Source organism: Glandiceps talaboti, chromosome 6 (genome assembly GCF_964340395.1).
Source record: "Glandiceps talaboti chromosome 6, keGlaTala1.1, whole genome shotgun sequence".
Lineage (NCBI taxonomy): Eukaryota > Metazoa > Hemichordata > Enteropneusta > Spengelidae > Glandiceps > Glandiceps talaboti.
In genome coordinates this window covers 23307774-23328399 of record NC_135554.1, presented here as the reverse complement: position 1 = coordinate 23328399, position 20626 = coordinate 23307774, and the positions used below count along the sequence as shown (strand labels likewise).

Sequence of the window (20626 nt, the reverse complement as noted above, 5' to 3'; positions counted from 1 at the left end):
TTTAAATTACTGTAGAACTTGCAGAATAACACAGAGAACAATAGAGTGTGTGGTGGCCAAACTTTTTAATTTAGGTGTCTCAAACACTTCCCATTTGTCCCCAAGGGGAGTGTTGTAGTTTGACACAGTTGTGCCAAGACTCAGACCACCAAACAATGATTCGAAAGTTGAGTGCTCAATAGAATGAATTTTTTACTTTTAGTCCATGGTTTCGGCAAGGTCATATTATCAAAGTGGCTTACAGCAGACAGGATGTATACTAGTATTACATTAGTAGTAGACAATGAATTTATGCACACACATGTAGTACATGGACATACATACATTTAGTCTTTGTGCAGAGCAAACCGAGCAATTTCTGTATGTAATGTTATGTTTCTTTATATTACTGTGGTCATCGATGCGATGTGATATGTACATTGTTCAGAATTCAAATTTTACTAGTCATACCAATGTATGTCAGGCAATGAATGAATTCTTGTATTCCCTGAAGTCTCATGTAGACGTGCTAAAGTACATACAGCCACTGGCAGCATTATGACCAATGTGACCAATTCATAAGACAAGCATGGTCTGTACAAATAGGTAGCCTAGGGTCTCTAACATTCTATTCAACAAGTGGTTTCTAGCGGACCTTAATTTACCAAGGTTATAGCAGTCGTACATGCCATACAATGTGCAATTGTACATACATGATGTGCCAAGTACTCCTCGATTTCTTGAATAGGAGTAGATCACAACTGTATCTGCCGAAATAATAACTTTCATTAAATTAGTTGTATTAAAGGGGAACACCACTCAAGGAAATGAAATCGTTTTCATAAAACTACTAAATTGTATGGGTTCTGGAGAGTCATTTCATGATTTCATATCATCTACATTTTGTATAATTACTTGCGATTCAGAAAAAACATCAAGTTGATCTTGTATAGTATATCTCTGGAACATTGCATCATGGGAGTCAGGAGAAATGATATACGTGTTGGTGTATTCAAGTTGCACAATGAATATTCATGAGCGAGGTTTTACACTGAAGGGTGTAGCCACTCAGGACTCTGAAATGGCAAGTAATTGTAGGTGATATATAACACATGGTCATGAACCCATAGTTTATAAATATGTCTGTGTTTCGTGGAGTGGCGTTCCCCTTTAACAAGAATGTACATTTGTGGATTATTACCAAATCCTGGCAATATTCAGGTCGGTACATGTATATTACCAAGAGATACATGTACATGTAAGTTTTGACTTACCAATTCATTACCATCCAATTCTCATTCCTTAGAAAACAAAGAAATGTATTTGTTCCTTTCGCTATGTAGATTTTTCATATTTCTGTGGCGTTTTCAAGGTAAAGATTCATACTGTACTTTTATTCATAATGCATAGAATGACTGCTTTGTGTGTGTACAGGTTTGAAACTTTTACTTTTCAATGGTTGCACTGTAAACCGTCTGTACAAAATTCAGCTAAAGAACTGGTGCATAAAAATTACTGATCGGAAACCGCGTCAGATTTGTGTACATAGTTTAACGCCATGTCATGTTTCTTAATGTTTATCCACTGAGTACCTAATAAAGCAATGATTTAGTCCCCTGTGTCCATGTTTTTTGTGCATATTCTGTCTGCCCTCATGACCTCAAACTTTTCAATGTATTGTCAGGTGTTGGTGTACGGTTGAGTAGCCCTGCAAACACGGCTATGCAGGTAGACAATTTGTGGTTCCATTCACTGGATTTAAGTTGTTCAATGAATTTTGCCTTTGTAGCTTTCTGGAAAAAAAAGTGTTGCGCCGAAGCGTAACTGGGGTCTTGGTTTTTTGGAGTTCAACCACAAAGAAGTAAAGTTTCAAATGCAGTATTGGATAGGAAGATTGTAAACAACATATTGAAGCCAAGTGTGTAGTGTTTGTGCTTTCAGTCAACCAAGAAGCTGGCTTGGAAAGCATGTAATTGAGATTTGTGGATTTGTAAGATTCGTAGGTGACAATTTCAACACCTGTGGCCTCCAGTAAAACAAATCTGTGTCCTCTTGCAAATCGAAGATAAAAATGATCGCAGCAGGACCAGTTGAGCTGAAAATTGATTCAAAACCAGTGTCTTTTGTGTTAGCAGTAGTTGATGAATAAATAGTTTCAAGATCAGTTCAATTTATCAAAGTTTGTCTCCCACTTGGGTAAAACTTCAAATAAAATTAGTATGTGCATTCAGGCATACATTTGATGAAATACAAAGGGAATTCATTCCCATTCAATGCATCCACAACTTGATACTATAGATGATCCCTCACAACTTTGATTTGGATCGAAAGTGCAATCTTTTCGATTTTTTACTCGCGAAGCAAATCAGTGGTGAGTGAAGACAGCTGAGTTTTCTGATCCAATTTCTATCTAGAAGTGAGGAGAGAGAGAGAGAGAGCTGTTACAAGATGTAGGACCATTGGGATTTTTGTATCGTCCTCTGGGATTCCAAGACACATTACTCCACTACCTACCAAATTACCAGTCCATTCAACTGATAACCCAAAGACTTATATCACCAGTTTTGAATCAAAGTATCTTTTTAACACTTTGTAGTACATTAACTTGTGAAAACAGTGCGTTTTCTACAGTTGCTAATATTACTTGTACCAATCTGTTAACTCAATGTAGTGTATACTCGTGATTTCTTTTTGGCTGTTACGTTTACTGTCATTGTTCTTTTTTTAGCGCTTGTTACGATATATACTAGTCTGGATGCCAACTGTGGTTTCTAACCATAGAAGGTATAAATCATAACGATACTGTATAGGAACTAGACTACATACATACATACATACATACATACATACACAGTACCATAGTGAATGGAGGTGTAGATGGTAACGATACCATATAGGAACCAGACTAATGTAGATGTGTATTATACGCAAATCAATGGATCAAGGGATATTACACATGCATGTAACATAGTTTGCTACTCTTTCATTCTTTCAAATGCATCAGCTGTCTCGTGTGTTTACATCGCTTGGCAAATATTCAGTGGGTTTTGGTCAAGCAGATGACGCATTGTAATATACACTCAATATCACATCAATGGCTTGTTTTCCACATGCGTGAAAGGTAACCGACATCGATCACTTCATTTTGTCTCTGTTTTCTAAAGTAAGTGCCGACAGTTCAGTAGTTCACAGCCAAAGAACTAAAGAACACACAGGTAGTGTAATCCATGGTGTGTCCACTGTAGACCAACATTATTTTTCTATTTGTTTCTCCTGATCCATCACCTTGATTTTTGTTTGCCACTGCTTGAAAATGGAAACAAATGCTTTGACTGACAAGGTAAATTTTCCAGGTGTAGAAACATGTGGTATGTTTCCAAAGACAGTTTATTTTGTTTCTCTCTTTTATCTTGTGGCTTGGCCCAGAACTTTGGCTATCTGGCTTGACAATATTTTATGTCATACCTCATGTGATAGCCAAGTCTTATGGCTACTACTCAGACTGATCAACCAGTCACTTTTTTTTTTACAATTGTGCGATGAGAAACAAAAAGAAAATATGATGATGCCATCTTTAGCACAGGAGTGAAGTAATATTACCAGGGTTTCTATAAAATTTGTGCTAAGACCAGATACAATGTATCTAGAGACTAGAACAAAAGAGTTAATAGAGGGAAACACTATCAGTTCAGTCTTTAGTTCTTTTCCTTTGTTTTCTTGTAAATTACCATACTTGTGTTTGGTGACTAATCTTTCCATCCACTTCAAGGACATGCAAAGTATAAAACCAGGCACCAAACAAAAATTGAGAGCTTGTGTAAAAATAGTGACTTAGTTTTCTTATACCGTACTGTACTTTTCCAGTAAAAATGGCAGCTATACTTTTGCTTACAAGTGATATGTGTGCTGCACCTTTGTTAATACAACTAAGAGCTGTAACAGTAAAAATCTCCCTCTTTTTTGTGTCATAAATCAATAGTATTTAAAACAGTTCAATTATTGAAAAGATATGTTAGTAGTATTGTTACTTTGAAAGAAACAGCTGTACAGTAGGTCTGCACCACTTGGTGTAATTAGATCAATAGACGGTAGTAAACAACAGATTATTGGAGTCATTTGTTGATGACTTTCTAGTGTAATCTCTCTGCTGTCCTTTCATGTATTCAGCCATGCTGTGACGCGTAAAGGTGTGCTGTGATGCATGAAAGGTGTTACAGGAGTAATTCTTATGTCATGGCTTTTAAGAAAGGAAGGAAAGCACAAAAGGAACTGAACTATTTAAAGTGTCAGTCTGGGTGAATTAATTAATTCTGACACTTTCACTGAGTAAAGAACTTTTATTTTATGTTTAAAATTGCATCTGCATGTTTGTTTTCATTTTGTCTAGTACTTCGTTCAAATAGCTTTTTTTGGAAAATAATCTGACAAACGGCTGTAAAACACATCACGCATCAACATTGAGACACTTCAAAGTCGTGTTTCTACAATTTTTGAAATTATCGTTCGTGATGATGATATACAACCTGACAGAATCTTGTTGAAGTTGAAGTCTATTATACATGTACTTTGAGATGAAAGATCTTAATGACATGTACATGCACATCTACAACTTAGTACAAGCCAGATTGTACACGTTTGAGCCAAAAATATTGGTTATTGTACCTTGATCGCTCCACATTACAAAATCATATGTACATTACATCACTTTTTATTCAGTGCTCAATATATCAAAGTCAAAATGCTAGAATGAATGTTCATGGACTCTGAGTTCATACAGTAACCCATTGCAGTATACTCCTGACAATACTGAGGAGCTGTCAGTGAAAATTTGGGCTCCGCTTTCAAGAATTTTTTTGACAATCACTGAGTGTCAGTAGAAATTTTCTTTACTAAAAACGAGCCAAAGTGTTCCAAATCGTCATAATTTTTCCAGAATTTTCATAAATTACGCTTGAAGAGGTATAACTATATTATTTCCTAGTATTTTTCTTTATTCAGCCAGATTATACATTGTACTCATGATTTAAAAATTTGTCACTACTTGTGTAGCGACTCATAGTGATGAGGCTCCTTAGGTCACTCATTTTCTATGCTGAGCGAAGTAAAAATCAGCTTAATGTAACAATAGATTGGATAAAGTAAGGAGCTGCTTTTCTGGAACCTGGTAAAAAAACAGTGTGTCCTTTATTAAAATGAAAACAAAATTTTGATCATAGTTTCCTCAATGTGATAAACACTTTTCTTTGTGATTCAACCATGTAGAAATGTAATGAGGTATAGGAGAAACCCCAAGTATTGGTTCATCACAAAAATGTTTGCGTGTCAGTGGCACGACAAATTGGCTTTAACAGGCTTACTGTAAAGCTTGTATAATACCAACTCAACTCAAGAGATTGTAGGTAAAATGAAGACGGGTAATTATGTGTGAGAGCAGAGTTTCTATAGCGAATGTAAGCGCTGCAGACCATTGCGTGTGATCATTCCGCTAATCTTGTAAAAGCTGACACAGTCCAGTAAACATTACCAACTGTGCTAAATAAATTATAGATTATATTCGTGTGTATTTCTGTAATTTCCATGGCAACCCATAGTTTCATTGAAGAGTAAACAACTGTACTGGTCATTGTAAATTATGAGTAGATATTTATACAATACTTGCAGTTATGTTATATTTTAGCTATTTCATGTAACAGATTGTGTCAACTCTGAAGTGTATGGTGACCACAAATGTACTTTCAGGCATGATAATTATGGTTAGCCATGTGATAAAGATTATTTGAATTAGTAATTTTATACCTGGTCACATCACAAACACCTTGTCAACTGTCTTCTACATGTAGGCAGCCATTGTGATTAAAAAAACATTAATTTTTGTCAATCTACAGTTCTATTTAACTGATCCATATTTTTTAATCATTTAAACATAATTACATGTATAAAACAAAGATACTTAAGTTCTATTATTACTGGAAATCAAATAGTTTAAAAATAAACGACGCATGTACTATAGTGCACAATATGTTTCAAACATCTGCCCTTTGTATTGATATAGACATCCATGCTGCCATATATTGTATGTGTGTGTTTGGATTACTTGGCATAGATTTTGTTTACTATTACTAGCACCAGATAATAATAGTGTTATTTACCGAGGCACTAGAAATAAAATCAACAGTAAAGAGTCTAAAAATAAATCACTCACAAAAGAAGTGCACATGTAACAAAACACATTGTATATTGAAACCATCTCCTTACTCTAGTTCTAATATGACGATGTGCCACTAAAAGATGAGTCCTGGCCATTCTATACTGTTGTGTCATTTGTATACATGTACGTCATGTAAGTTGTAACTCTACAAAGTTAAAATAAGTATACCCCAACCCCACAAGCTTCATACTACAGTATACATGTACATTGTGAGTGAGTGAGTGGGTGAGTGAGCGAGTGAAGGAGGGAGCAAGGGAGGGAGGGAGCGAGTGTATTTGTATGTTTTTGTTGGTGCACACCAAATTAGCCTGAAAATCCATACTACAAACTCTCATTGAAGTAATTCATTTATATACATGTATAATGTATGTAGAGCAAGACATCATGAGTTTGAGTGTAATACTTCTATTGCAAATCTTGGTGTATGTACATCCCACACTTCTGATATATCTGTGGGTTTCACTTGCATACATGTACAGCCAGATTTGTAGCTAGTGTATTCCAAGTCAAAATCAGTCATGCCAGACTGTTGTTGTACATTTGGTGTGTGAGCTGTTTGTAATGAAGCATGTACATGTACATGATGTATACTTTGTACATGAAAAATGGATTAGAGGTACATGTATATTTGTATATTATTAATGTTGGTCCAACTACGTGTAACTGTTATCTGTCTATAAAAAAACTGTCTGAAGTAGTCAGAATCATAGAATACAATTATTCTGTAGTTCTAGTTTTGTGGTTGATGTTTTATTTCTTGCATATTCTATTCACCATCCATTATTAACCACCCTGGTGTGTGTGTGGATGTGCAAATCAGGACTGGCTATAAAAGAGTAAGGAGATACTGAATGAGGTTGACAAGATAGCACACAACATTGAGCAGTAAATTGAGTGAGAATGAAAAGATGCTATGTAGATATTGAATTAGGGTTGCCATCACTCAGAGTCCATCTTAGGCCTCTACTGGGTATTTCAACACATGATGTATGTGTACAATGTACATGTACATCTGGGAATGTACATCACAAGTACATCTTTGTACACCTGCCTGAAAGCTAAGTTTTGACAGGCACGCAGTTACACTTAGAATTACTAGTAAAGTATAGTATTTGAAGTCTATGCACTAAATACATTTTGTACATGTAATGATAAACAGTGTTGCCCCTAAAACAAAATTCACAAGAGGGCTCCGAAGTCCAAAAATCATCAGGGGTTCAAGGTGCTGTTTTGCTACCCTTTTGCGTATCATAAGGTGATTGGGAGTATGATTTTTAGTCCCCAGTGAGTGAAGCCTAGAGGGGACTACATGTACATGTACTAACTACTATGTTGAGTCTTATCTCAGACTGCTATAAAGAATAGTGGTCTGAGGTCTTATTCATCCATCCGTCCATGTATATTTTGTTTGTCTGTCTGTCTGTCTGTCTGTCTGTCTGACTGGCTGTCTGTCTGGCTGTTTGTCTGTCCATTATAACCTGTATCACAGACATATTTTGTCTGTCTGTCTGTCTGTCTGTCTGTCTGTCTGTCTGTCTGTCTGTCTGTCTGTCTGTCCATTATAACCTGTATCTCAAAATTTCAACCAAACCTGGTACAAATGTCAGATATCATACAGTAGTCCACATACATGTACATGTATGTTACTTTGTTTTGTGTCCTTTTCGATAATGGCTGAATGGCAGCCATACACGGACATGTATTTGGCAGTGCAGAAATCTGAACAAAGATGAAAGCCTTGTCATGCTTTGGATAGCGATGACAAATCTCTGGGCTAGTTGAAAATAAGAAGAGTGCTATTTTTAGATAATGTTATGTTGATAGTGGCTCTTTAAGTCACAAGCTGACAAGCTGTACATATAACTCTCTCATATAGATGTTACCACGATGACATTTGTATAGTGGTATTGCTACAATGTAGCACATTTACTAATGGTATGCAACATCTGTGGTATTACATTTGCAAGTCATGAACTTGTCTACTCTAGTAAAATACTATTTGATAGGCAAGAAATGCAAGTTAGGTCAGACATTGATTATGCCAATTTATCCACGGATAATGACGACAATTAAGGATATTTGTAAGTCTAATTTTTCATTTCTGTACTTTTCATTGTTGAGCTACAATTAGGCTGTACTTGTATGACATTAGTGTTGTAGAGGAACTTGGCATTTTGTTATAATCTTTGATTAAAGGGCCTAAGATCTACTGAAATGTATACCACTTAAATTACTGTAACTAAAAGTATGTGCTCATATTGTTGGATATCCTTAGCCTAGATACTTGTATAGTAGAGACTATAAGTCCTTGGCTTTCAAATTATGAATGGATTGTTAGATTTGAAAGCCAACAGCTACATGTAAGTCTCTTGGTTAGGAGACTTGACTCATCTGGCTAGCCAATGCTGTTTACACACCAAACTGTAGCCTGCGATAGTGATTCTATCAGCTCTGTGATCGACTAAGATGTACTTTACTGTTAGGTTTTACAACTTATTTCAGATGGAAGAAATAATGCCTTGCCAATAGTTTTTGAAGATGGCCTATATTGGTTTCATTACCCAGTTAACATATTATACATGTATATAGTGTAAGCAAACCAGGAAAATATCTATGTTGTCCGTCATACTCCAGTGGCAGTAGTGCATCTAGTCTAGGTGTTTTTACTCTTCTTAGGTCGGCTTCATTTTTGCCCTAGCATTGTGTGAACTACATTAAAGATATAAGGCCATTACAAACACAACAAAATGCATAAAATATAGAAACATAACAAAAGGTCCTTTAAGTTTAAAAAACATTTTTGTTGATCATGTAAATAATACATTTTGAGTGCTATTCTGCTCACTACAGTAAAGTTTTAATTATCAAACTGTCAGAATTATCAAATGACAGTCCGGTTTACACCTGACATATGTCACATACATGAAATTGAAAGACTTGATAAATATGGAAATTGTGACATTCTTGCAGAACTTGACATGTTTCAAATTGCTAAATAAATAATTATGATAATTGTATGTCAGCTATACTTGACATTATTACAAGTAAATATTGTACAACTATGAAGCTGAGCATGTTTACAAGTACATGTACATTGTAAGGCTTCAAATTAATAATTTTATAACTGTTTTTTATTCAACTGGGAAAATATGAGTAACATAAGGGGCCCTTGCCAATACAAATCGAAGATGAGGAGTGACTATGAACCCTTACATTGTATGTCACTAGTATTTTCCAGCTGATCAGAGTGAAGAAATTTATGCAAGAATTATAATACACATACATGTACATTTCACATGCACCTGAGTCAAGTTATGAAAAAAAAGAAAAGAGGTGAATTTTCAAACAAACAAACAAACAAACAAACAATACCATTGACATAAACTTAAACTTTGATAGAATGACCTGATATAAAAATAAATCTTGTATTTTCTGTTTGAATGTGTATTACTTGGCTTGCGTACAGTAAAGTAGCTTAGAAACTTGACTGCCATGGCAGTATATGTATCTACATGTATCTGGCTAAAGATGTTTGTTTGTCAATTACATCTGTTGAGTCAGATAACCAAGTCTCTAGATAGGGCTAGTTGTATAATGGCTGAGACATAGATGTATATATGACACTATCGGCTTCTTTTTGCATGAATTCCTAAATCTGCACAAGCTGGGTTTTGTAAGCTTTTAGTTTTACCTACCAGGTCTGGTGACAATATACATTGTATTGTACATATACATTGTCTACATGTACATGTACCTGGTGCACATGTATATGAAATTGTGCCTTCAAAACAATAATAATACAATGTATGTATATGTGTAGTAAGTCTAGATACAGGTCTGATTTCTGTAAATAGCAGATCTACTTTCTATTCTACAGATCATGCCTCGCGATATGCTGTAGCCAAAAGTAACACCCGCTCTAAAACAAACATCAACAAACAGAAAAACAACAACAAAAACATGATGAAATCAAACAAAACAGAAATCCAATAAACTCAGCTGATGCGCTCAGCTTACATGTACATTGTATGTGCTTAATATTAATGGTTGACAGTATACAGAGAATGATATATGCATGAGACCTGCTGTACATACTGTATGATGTACTCATCAACCGATACGTGTTACAAGAGTAAGAATGCATGTAATATACTAAGAGTCATGGAGAGTGTACAGTGCATTGTATGGAATGAGGAATTTGCCATTTTCTAGATGCTAAATTTCACTGAAGGGTCTCAGATTTTACATTTGAAGGAATGTCATTATGTGTAGTTGATTTACAAGTATTTTTGTGACATTAGTCAGAACTCTGTATCTCTGTTGACTTTATTCCTACCCACGTATACACACGATATATACTAATAGCAATATTGATGTATGTGTGTGAGATGAAGAGTAATTGCTGTGAATCAATATGTATGATACATGCTATATATCACTGTGGCTACTCAGTATATAAGGTGGGCTCAGCCTGTATATTGAGAAGGTTCATCAAAAAAGTGAATTTGTTTCATTTAGAGTATAGATTGTCTTTTATATGACCAGAAATTCCAATAGAATTGGATAAATTTGACTAGGGGTGATGCGACAGGAACAGAGAAAAGTCTGCAAAGCTGAAGATGATGAAGATATCAAATCATAATTGGCTGAAAATTTACATTCGAATCTGATCATTCTCCACTTCAGTATTGATTGTAGTATTGGAAATCTGATTCACGATCTCGGTACCTGGTTGGAAAAGTGAGACGGTCAGGGAAATTGAAACACTTTGTTTTTAGCGTGATTGTTTTTCTGTAGTGTGTCGTTTGATAGGTGATTAGTAAAATTGATTCACAATCTCTGTATTAAAGAGAGATAGTCTGTACTTTGGTTTTAAATTTAATGTGCTTGTTTTTCTGTTATGTGTCTTTCAATAGGTGATTAGTTAATGGTGATGACCCCGGACGTGACAACTTCTACTGACAGTAATTAAAGCCGATAACATCAAACTCAGGGATCAGAGGTGGTGACTTCCATTCAAAGGTATGTGACCTCTTATTTGTTGTACCATTCTAGGTGGTAACAGAGACAGTCTGTCCTTGCCTCCCCTTCTAGAATTATAAACTCAGGATATCAAGTTTTTTGGGTTATTTGTTGATTTCTGTCATTTTGGAATTTGCAGGCCAGTTGTTTTGAATCTCTAGCAAAACTGCTCATCAGTTTTGCAAAGGTTTTGGAACCATGGCAATATATGGGAAATAAAGAAAAACTTGCATAGATCAGATGTCATCATGTAGATTTCCACAACTTGAAATTGTACTAAAAAATTGGCGGGAAACCAGGTAACAGAGCAGTAAAAGCTGATAAAACTTACGTAGATTTCCATACCTTGTAGTTTGTACTATAATTTTTGAGAGAGATCCTGGTAAACAGAGGGAGTGAATTGTGGTAAAACTTGCATAGACTTTTGTATACAATTTTGGTGGGGAACGCCAGTAAAAAGGCTTCAAGGCTTTTGAGAACTAGATTTTACAATCCTGTAAATTATTGATAACATGTCATTTTCATACAGCCTTCGGTGATTGGCTTGGATTGTATCACATGCCATGGGCTATTGATCCATAGTGACTCCAATTTGCATATATGGGCACTAGTCACACTGTATTTCCCTAGGGCAATAGTCATGTAGCACAGAAGTCTTATTGGGGATTTGTTTTGACTATGGAAAGAATATGTGCCTGAGAATGTGATGTGTTATAAAACACTTATTGCCTTGCCTTATTCGGGCACTAGTAGACATCATATTACCCCTTATGCTGTTATGTAGTGACTATTTCCCATGGTTTCAACTTAGGAAATAGTTGCTACGTAACAGCTCTCGGGGTGGAAGACATCTACTAGTGCCTTCATAGCCAGGCAATAAAGTGTACAATAATCCAGTTACTACTAGTATGTTGTTTTGTAGGGGATGGTTTGTAAGATACATTCTTTTACTTGGTTATTAGTCTTCATCAAAGTGTTATACGTACTGTTTGAAATACACTCAGTCAAACAAAATTTTCATGTACAAGAAGTAGAACCAGATTCATTTTGTCAAATTGAAGGGATTTTCCTTTGATTATATATATATGTGCTACATGGAAAACTGCTGACCTGGTTGATTACACATGTATAATGTTACTTTTCAAATTTTACTATTTGTGGCTTGCCATCAATTCCACTAAAGGAAATCCTAGTAAAAATGGACTCTGTTGACTAATTACTTTGCATTGCTTTATTAATGATTGAAAGTAAGGTTTTGGCTTCCCTTGGTAGCTAGCTTTCCTGCCCCCCTGTGTTGTAGACCTAAAGTGTCTTGATATGGACATTGGAGCATATGATTTCATGAAAGACCTTTAAGGGAGGAGTCTTGAAATGAACATCGTTGCAGCAAAGACTGAGATAGTTTTGAAATGAACACAGTCCCAGGAAATCTCAGACTCAGAGAGAGGTTTATCCATGGCTCCAGCAATGGCTAGAGAGTGTTAAATAGAATAGAATAGAATAGAAATAACTTTATTGTCCACAGTGTGTATATGGAAAATCGCTTTCAGTCACTCAGGTCAAAGATTGACATACAATAATCAAAGAACATAAATAACAACAAGACAGGCTAAAATTACGGAGACAGTGCTGATCAACAGCAAGAATTGGATGAGATAACAGCTATAAAGACGACATAAATGTGAAGTTAAAGTTCCCTGGAAATTAAAATTGAAATTGCTGATGGAATAAAAGAACGTTTATAAAAATTCCTGCATGCTTTTGGTATGCGAAATCTGCGACCAGAGGGGAGTTTTTCAAAAAATTGATTAAGGGGATGTGTCTTGTCTTTAAGTATCCCACGTGTTATCCTCTTGATGGAATTATGGTATAATTCTGACAATTGAATTTGCTGAGTTCCTATGAGTTTGGATGCTGTATTAATAACACGGCTGAGTTTATTTCTACTTGTCATGGTCAGATTTCCATACCATGTGGCAATATTAAAGCTCAGCACACTTTCTATTAAGCTTCTATAAACCCTTCCAAGTATACATTGACTAACGTTGAAACTTTTCAGCTTCCTGAGCAGAAACAATTGCTGTTGCAATTTTTTGTAAATCAAGTCTGTATTTTCCTTGAAACACAGAATCAGATTGTTGTCAATGTCAGTACCAAGATATTTAAAGAAACTCACTATCTCAACCACTTCGTTGTCAAAGGTGATTGCATCTGACATTTCTCTCCCCTGTTTATTATCACACACTAATTCTTTCATTTTTCCGAAATCGTGGTGCTAGGAAAGCAACCAAAAAAAGTAAAATACCTGGCCTCTATTCAAAGTGAAACTTAAGATCCTATGAAATGAAATATTCCCTCATAGTCCTTTGGGTCACCATAAACATTAAGTATTAATATACATCAGTGCAAAACAACATGTATAACAAATCACAGTTTTCAATAAATTCACTTCCACCCTGTCTCAGTACATGTGATTAATGAAGACGGAAATTATGACATAAATAATGAAGACATAACCTAAAGATTTCATTCTACTAAACAGGATGTGAAGAAAGGATAGAGTGTTGTTATGAACACTTTATATATAGTGTTTGTGTACACTAGGTGAGAATATGAATGAACTAAATTGGATGTATTAAGATTGATTAGGTAAAAACGTTTATCAAACGGATATAGTTTTCATGGTTTTATTTGTAGTGATTAGAGTGGTTATGTTTTGAGTGTAAAACTAGACTATTAATCATTCTGTCATATTAGGAGATCTAGGTACACCTTGTCGGGTCAGTTGATTAATTTATCATTTAGCATGGTGTAGTCTTTCAGTCTATGGTCTGAAGTCTAGAGGAGTGTGCTTGATCAGATGTACTTTGTTACTAAATAGATAACTGTGTTTGTCTTTTATCAAATTAGCAGGTGTATCGTTTGTAAAATTCAATTTTGATGACATCGTATTAGAAAATTGTCAGCATAGTAAATTTTCAACAGAAAAAAGAATAATTAGGACTAAAAGATCCCTAATCATTGTATTAACTGATTTATACAAACCAGCTGAACAGTTAAAAGTTAGTTTACACTTTTGTTAGGTGCATATTTTGAATTAGTTCACGTGTATTAAACTTTGTATTTTGAAAAAGTGAACTTCCCATAATGCAACATTCCAAAATGCAGCTGACTGAAATATTTGAATGTAACAAATCACTTCTCTCAAAATAAATACAATTTTTTGTACAGGAATTATATTGTGTGATTATATTACAAAAGATGACTTACTTCCATATCCCCCCAAAAAGGAAAAAGATTCATTCATTCACTCACTATATTACAAAATGTATAACCTGTCTACTAACTGAATATTTGACTTTGCTCCTGTTCGCTATTGATAGTGAGTCATAGATTCACTCAGCAGACAGGCTATAGTGGCTGAGTGTAGTGGAGGCATAGATTCAGTCAATAGACAGGCTATAGTGAATGAATGTAGTGGACTCATAGATTCAGTCAATAGACAGGCTATAGTGAATGAGTGTAGTGGAGTCACAGATTCAGTCAGTAGACAGGCTATAGTGAATGAGTGTAGTGGACTCATAGATTCAGTCAGTAGACAGGCTATAGTGAATGCGTGTAGTGGAGTCACAGATTCAGTCAGTAGACAGGCTAATAGTGAATGAGTGTAGTGGAGCCATAGATTCAGTCAGTAGACAGGCTATAGTGAATGAGTGTAGTGGACTCATAGATTCAATCAGTAGACAGGCTATAGTGAATGAGTGTAGTGGAGCCATAGATTCAGTCAGTAGACAGGCTATAGTGAATGAGTGTAGTGGAGTCACAGATTCAGTCAGTAGACAGGCTATAGTGAATGAGTGTAGTGGAGTCACAGATTCAGTCAGTAGACAGGCTAATAGTGAATGAGTGTAGTGGACTCATAGATTCAGTCAATAGACAGGCTATAGTGAATGAGTGTAGTGGACTCATAGATTCAATCAGTAGACAGGCTATAGTGAATGAGTGTAGTAGAGTCACAGATTCAGTCAGTAGACAGGCTATAGTGAATGAGTGTAGTGGACTCATAGATTCAGTCAGTAGACAGGCTATAGTGAATGAGTGTAGTGGACTCATAGATTCAATCAGTAGACAGGCGAAATCAAGGCCACTGTGTTATGTATAATAGAAGTCCTCAATAGTATTAAATGCACACATAGTAGTAGCTAAGCTAAAATGTTACATTGTTTTGAAGTGAAGTCCTGGCCCTGGGTCAACTTTGGTTGGTGCATGTAGATATTTAGATAGTAAAGTATCCATCATGATTCGTATCATAGCAACTGTGAATGAGATATGCACACAGCTTAATCATGTAGATTTCACAGCTTTTGATCCATTCAAATTAAACAGTATAAACATGTGATTTCGGTGATAATGGACCATTTATTATACAACACTTGAACCGGTGTGTCAGGTACCTGTAGTAGCTAAGGGTTTAATTTGTATGGGACAGGATTCTGATCACTGTTATTACTTTAGGGTAAATGGACCCTGGTTAACACGGAGGAGCAGGTGTCTTCTCCCCTGCAAATAATTGTAAAGCCCCAGTTGAAATTTACATGACAAATGAACGTGTTGTTATGTAAATTCATGTGCATGTTTTATAGAAATCTTCAGGTGAAAGTTTCCTTGCTTTGGAGTAGTGGCAGACTCTCTCACCAGTCCTAGGGAGCATAGCTATTAGCTGTCTTGTATGTACCACATCATTGTACTAGAATATCCTTGTACAGTGGGCCCTCATTGACTACATAGGGCTAATCATTTGTTGACATGTTACTTTGACTCCATGTTATTCATGCCCCCCCCCCCCCCCCCCCCCCCCACATCACATCACATCACATCACATCACATCGCAGTAACACGTCAAAAAATTATTAGCCTTATGTTACATGTAGTCAATGAGGGCCCACAGTACAATTATGCAGTATATATCAGTACACACAAAACAGCTCTTTTAGCGATGCGATGCTCCGAGTACTGTGATAGAGTCTAGGGTAGTGGAGGAATTGAGGTAAGGTTTAGTTCTTCAGTTCTGTTTGCCTATGAAGTGATGACAGTATTCAATTCTGTATAGCTGTATGGAGGGACAACAGATGGACCAAAGTCACATATATAAATCACTCAGATCTATCTGTAAATGCAAATACATCAGGATTCAAGTGAATATGGAGGGCTTCAAGTGAGCTATGATTTTGTGTGAAAAACAGATTGTGATGACAAGAAGTTTGCACATGTTTTGATTGATGCTGTAATAAATTCATGTTATCTTTACTCTAGACTTACTAAAAGTGAGTTGAAGTCAGTCAGTGACCCAATAAAAGTAATCAGCTTTTTTTTTTCACACTTTGTTGTAGTACATATGTGTACTGGAGTTGATAAATAATTTTCCACTTTTTAAATTCTGAAGTAATGAATTGATGATGCAGCGATGCAGTGAAGGGATGAGATGTAGTTCAATGTACTGAAAGCAATAATTGGACTGAATTGATAGTCAGTACATACATTAAAGGATCTAGCACTAAGCCAGGCGGGCTTGCTTAGATTAACCCTAACATGATCTTAGGCTCACGGAATTGATCGGCTTGTCTGCTAAGATACCTTAAAGACTGCTTTACTAGACTAGTTCAGTGTCCTTCATCAGTTTTTATCCACATCAGCTTTCTGACTTCATACTTGTCAACATCAGTTTTAATGACAGTGGGGTCAAAGGTCATTGGATTACACATACGTAGTTTGCATAATGATGTCCCTGTCGCTGTATCATGTACATGTTACATTCCGTTTGTGGTTAATCTTATGTACATGTTCTATGATATGAACCTGTGAAAATAACCATTTATGAACTAAACCTGTCAAAGAATCTAAATGGTTTACTACCAAACAGCCATGGTTTAAAAAAAATAAAGACCAAAATCTGTAGACATTGTCACTTGTACACATAATTTTGATATCAAGTTCTACAGAAAGATTATTTCTTTCTTTGAGTGAAAAAATAAAATTGGAATGTTCAAAATGTTTTAAAAACAAGAATTTTGACATTTATTATGGAGGGAAAGTGCTTTTTACACATTTAAGAAGAAAATATCTTTCAGAATACAATATAATGACAACTTTTATGCAAAAAAATATAAACAGTATAGAATTTGTTTACTAAAAAACTGTGACCTAAATTTTATTTGTATCTGCCATTGTAGAATTGAATGTACCTGGTTTATTGTCTGTTAACTGGACATGTAAGTTCTTGATTCATTGAATTGAATTGAATTCAAAAACTTTATTGTCTGCATATAAAACACATAAAATCATTGTGACAGATATTATTACAGAAATTAAAAAAAAACACATAACACTGACACGAAAACCAATGATATTTTACTGTACAATTGAGTCAGAGATTGAGAAATAAACAAACCTGCTATCATAGGATTGCGTTTGTTTTGCCTTGTTTGATACATAGCCTGCAGATTATTCTTTTTCTGTATGTTGTCTATTCACATTAACGACTTGTATTAAGGGCCGGTGGAATTACGGAATAAATCATATCATATCGTATTGCCTTGTTTGGTATTGGGTTCAAGATAAGAATTAGTTATGTAATGACAATAACAAGAGAGCTGTGCAAACCTCGGACAAACAACACAAGTTTACACAAAGGTATTCTGTCAGTCCCTGTTTTCACCTAGATAGTGTAAATAAAGACACCTGACATTGTTCTGTTCATCCTATTCATGATGTTTGCTTTGTCAGTACCTTCCAAAAAGACATACTGCTGTACGCTCTACTAACAAAGCCTGGTGTTGTTGAATGTACAGGGAACCCTGGTTGTAATCCATCATAGCAACAAAGAACATAATATCGTAGCTTTTCAAAATCACTCCTAAAAGATCATTAATGGATACCTCTTTTTTCAGATAAAAAGCTATTTATCTTCCAGGTTGTCGGTCTTCTTTAATTTTCTCTCTCTGTTGAATAATCGGTGCAAATTGGTTGATGTTGAAATTGTCGGCTTAATCTTCTGTAGACGACTTTAGCCTGAGGCAGTGTCTATCTTTTTTTGTGTCTCTGTTATTGCATGTTTCCAGGGACCTTAACAGATATCACACACCAAATTACTTTGTGTGTAACACAGTTTTCACTTCAGTACAAAGTGTATGATCTTTCCTAATACCTTGTTGTAGTTATTTCAAGAGCTTGGGCATAAAGCTTTATTTAAAAGATAGTACAGTCCCTCCAGTGTTTAATAATATTTGAATGTTTTTTTTTTTTAGATACTGCACTCCAGAATACAAAATATGTTGTGTACTTCAATACAAAATACATAGACATTCCTATTACTTGTACCTTGTTACTGTCATTTCATGAATCTTGGGTATGGACCTTTATTGAAATAGTGCCCTCTAGTGTTTATATATAGAATGGTCCTTTCCTGATATTGCACACCAAACATAGCATGTTGTTCACTTCAGTACCAAGTACATAGACTTTCCTAATACCTTGTGACTGTCAATCCATAAGTCTTGGTATGGACCTGTATTGAAATAGCGCCCTCTAGTGATGCGTCATTTGATTCTCTCCTGTTATTGCTCACCAAAGTACATGGTTTTTTTTTCAATTCAATAAAAAGTACACAGCCCTTCCTTCATGATTGTATTACATGTACATTTCATTTGACCTTCATTTCGTGAGTTTTGGTATAGACCTTTATTACGATAGCACCATCTCATTATTCACATTTAAAATGTTCCGTAGCAATGTTTGAAGTATGTATGTATTTTATGTTTTACCAGGTATTACAGCTTATCTTATAGCCCATGCTGTCATATTCATTACCTTGGTATAGAAATCCCACATGTTTTGTTAGTGGGAAGGAAATGGAATGGCATTGAATTTTTGTCGTAAAAACAGGTTCCTGATGCCATGACATGTGGTACAGTATTCAATAGTTTTGATTGTGGTTTTTTACATAAAATTTACAGTTGTAAGTTGCAGTATTTAGAACAATTACTATTGAGAGATGTTGTCAAAATAAATAAAACTGCATTTGAACTTTGCATTTATATTAAACATAAAATATAATTTAGTATATATATGGTAAGTAACTGTCCTAGCCGGCTGAGTACGTCCAAATTATAGAGCATTGAAATTGTGAATTTTTGCACGCATTTACTAATCCGATAACTACAGCACCTTGAAAAATTAGCATGATTACTGGTAATTATTCATGGCAACCAAATTTCTGAAAATGGTCCAATAATAACTTTTTCCAATTTGTAATGTAAAATGTTAAGAAAAAAGATGATATTGTTAAATTTAGATTATTTATTAAGTTTCAACTTATTCAAGTAGATAAAATTCATCTAAATGCACCTGTTCTGGCATGTTTTCCCCGGAGGACATATCTATGAATTGAAATGTGGAGTGTTTTCATACAAATGATACGATTTAATATTCTTCACATGTTCACAAATACTAATGAAAGGCAATGCCTGATAAACTCATCAAATTCCTGACAGTGTCATCACCGTGAAGGAGTGAAAACATTCATTGAGAATTAAAAACATGCAACATGTTCAAGGAATAAGAACTTTCATTGTGATGAATAAATGATGCAATTTACTGTCTTAATTCATCTAAGGACATTTCTGATGTATCTGTCATTGGAGTGCAATAAATGCAGTCAAGAATCGGCGGCGTATCATGAAACGGCATCATATTTCCCCCAACAGACAATATATGGTACCCCTTAGAGTTTGTCATGTCTGATCAAATTAAAAGTGTGATTGTTAATCATACAAGGTGTTTTGAAATGAGAAAATAAAAGTTGTATCAATTTACAAATATATCAAACAAGAGAACTTCTGAAATGACTTGTATATCCAAGGAAGGCTATTGGTTGATGATGTAAAGTGTGTGTTGAGATTTCTTTTGTCACTGAGAACATTTTTATATCCATATATTCTAGTAAAGCAGTATTTTCAAACAGTGCTTAGGCCTGTCAAAAAAAAATTGTTTGGTTCTGGTTACCCAATCCCACCTAGTTTTACACTGCGACTCAAAACTTTTTTAAACGTATTCGAGAAAACAAATCACGAAATTGTGACGTTTCGCAAGAAATTGTGGATGCGGAAACTGATATCAACTTAAACAGACACTGATCAGAAGAAACCAATAACACAGAGACCATATGGAAAACAACGGAAAACATAACTACCTGAACTAGACACTCACATACGAAAAAAAAATGTAAAAAAAAATGTAAAAAAAAATCTACCTACCCCACCTATTCTAAAATTGAGTGTAATCGGAACCACACAATATTTTTTGTTAAGCCTTAGTGAGCGTTATTCTGATTTGTGTCAAAAACTTTTGATCAAATTTGAC

At 35.1% G+C, this 20626-nt stretch overlaps 1 protein-coding gene across 1 annotated transcript in view; it reads left to right on the top strand.

The window, feature by feature from the left end:
* LOC144436159 (protein O-linked-mannose beta-1,2-N-acetylglucosaminyltransferase 1-like) overlaps positions 1-20626 on the top strand; it is a 103725-nt gene that overhangs the window by 10042 nt on the left and 73057 nt on the right. Inside the window, exon 2 of the mRNA XM_078124865.1 lies at positions 11104-11209. The gene's annotated coding sequence lies outside the window, so the exon portion shown is untranslated. The remainder of the gene's footprint in view (positions 1-11103; positions 11210-20626) is intronic.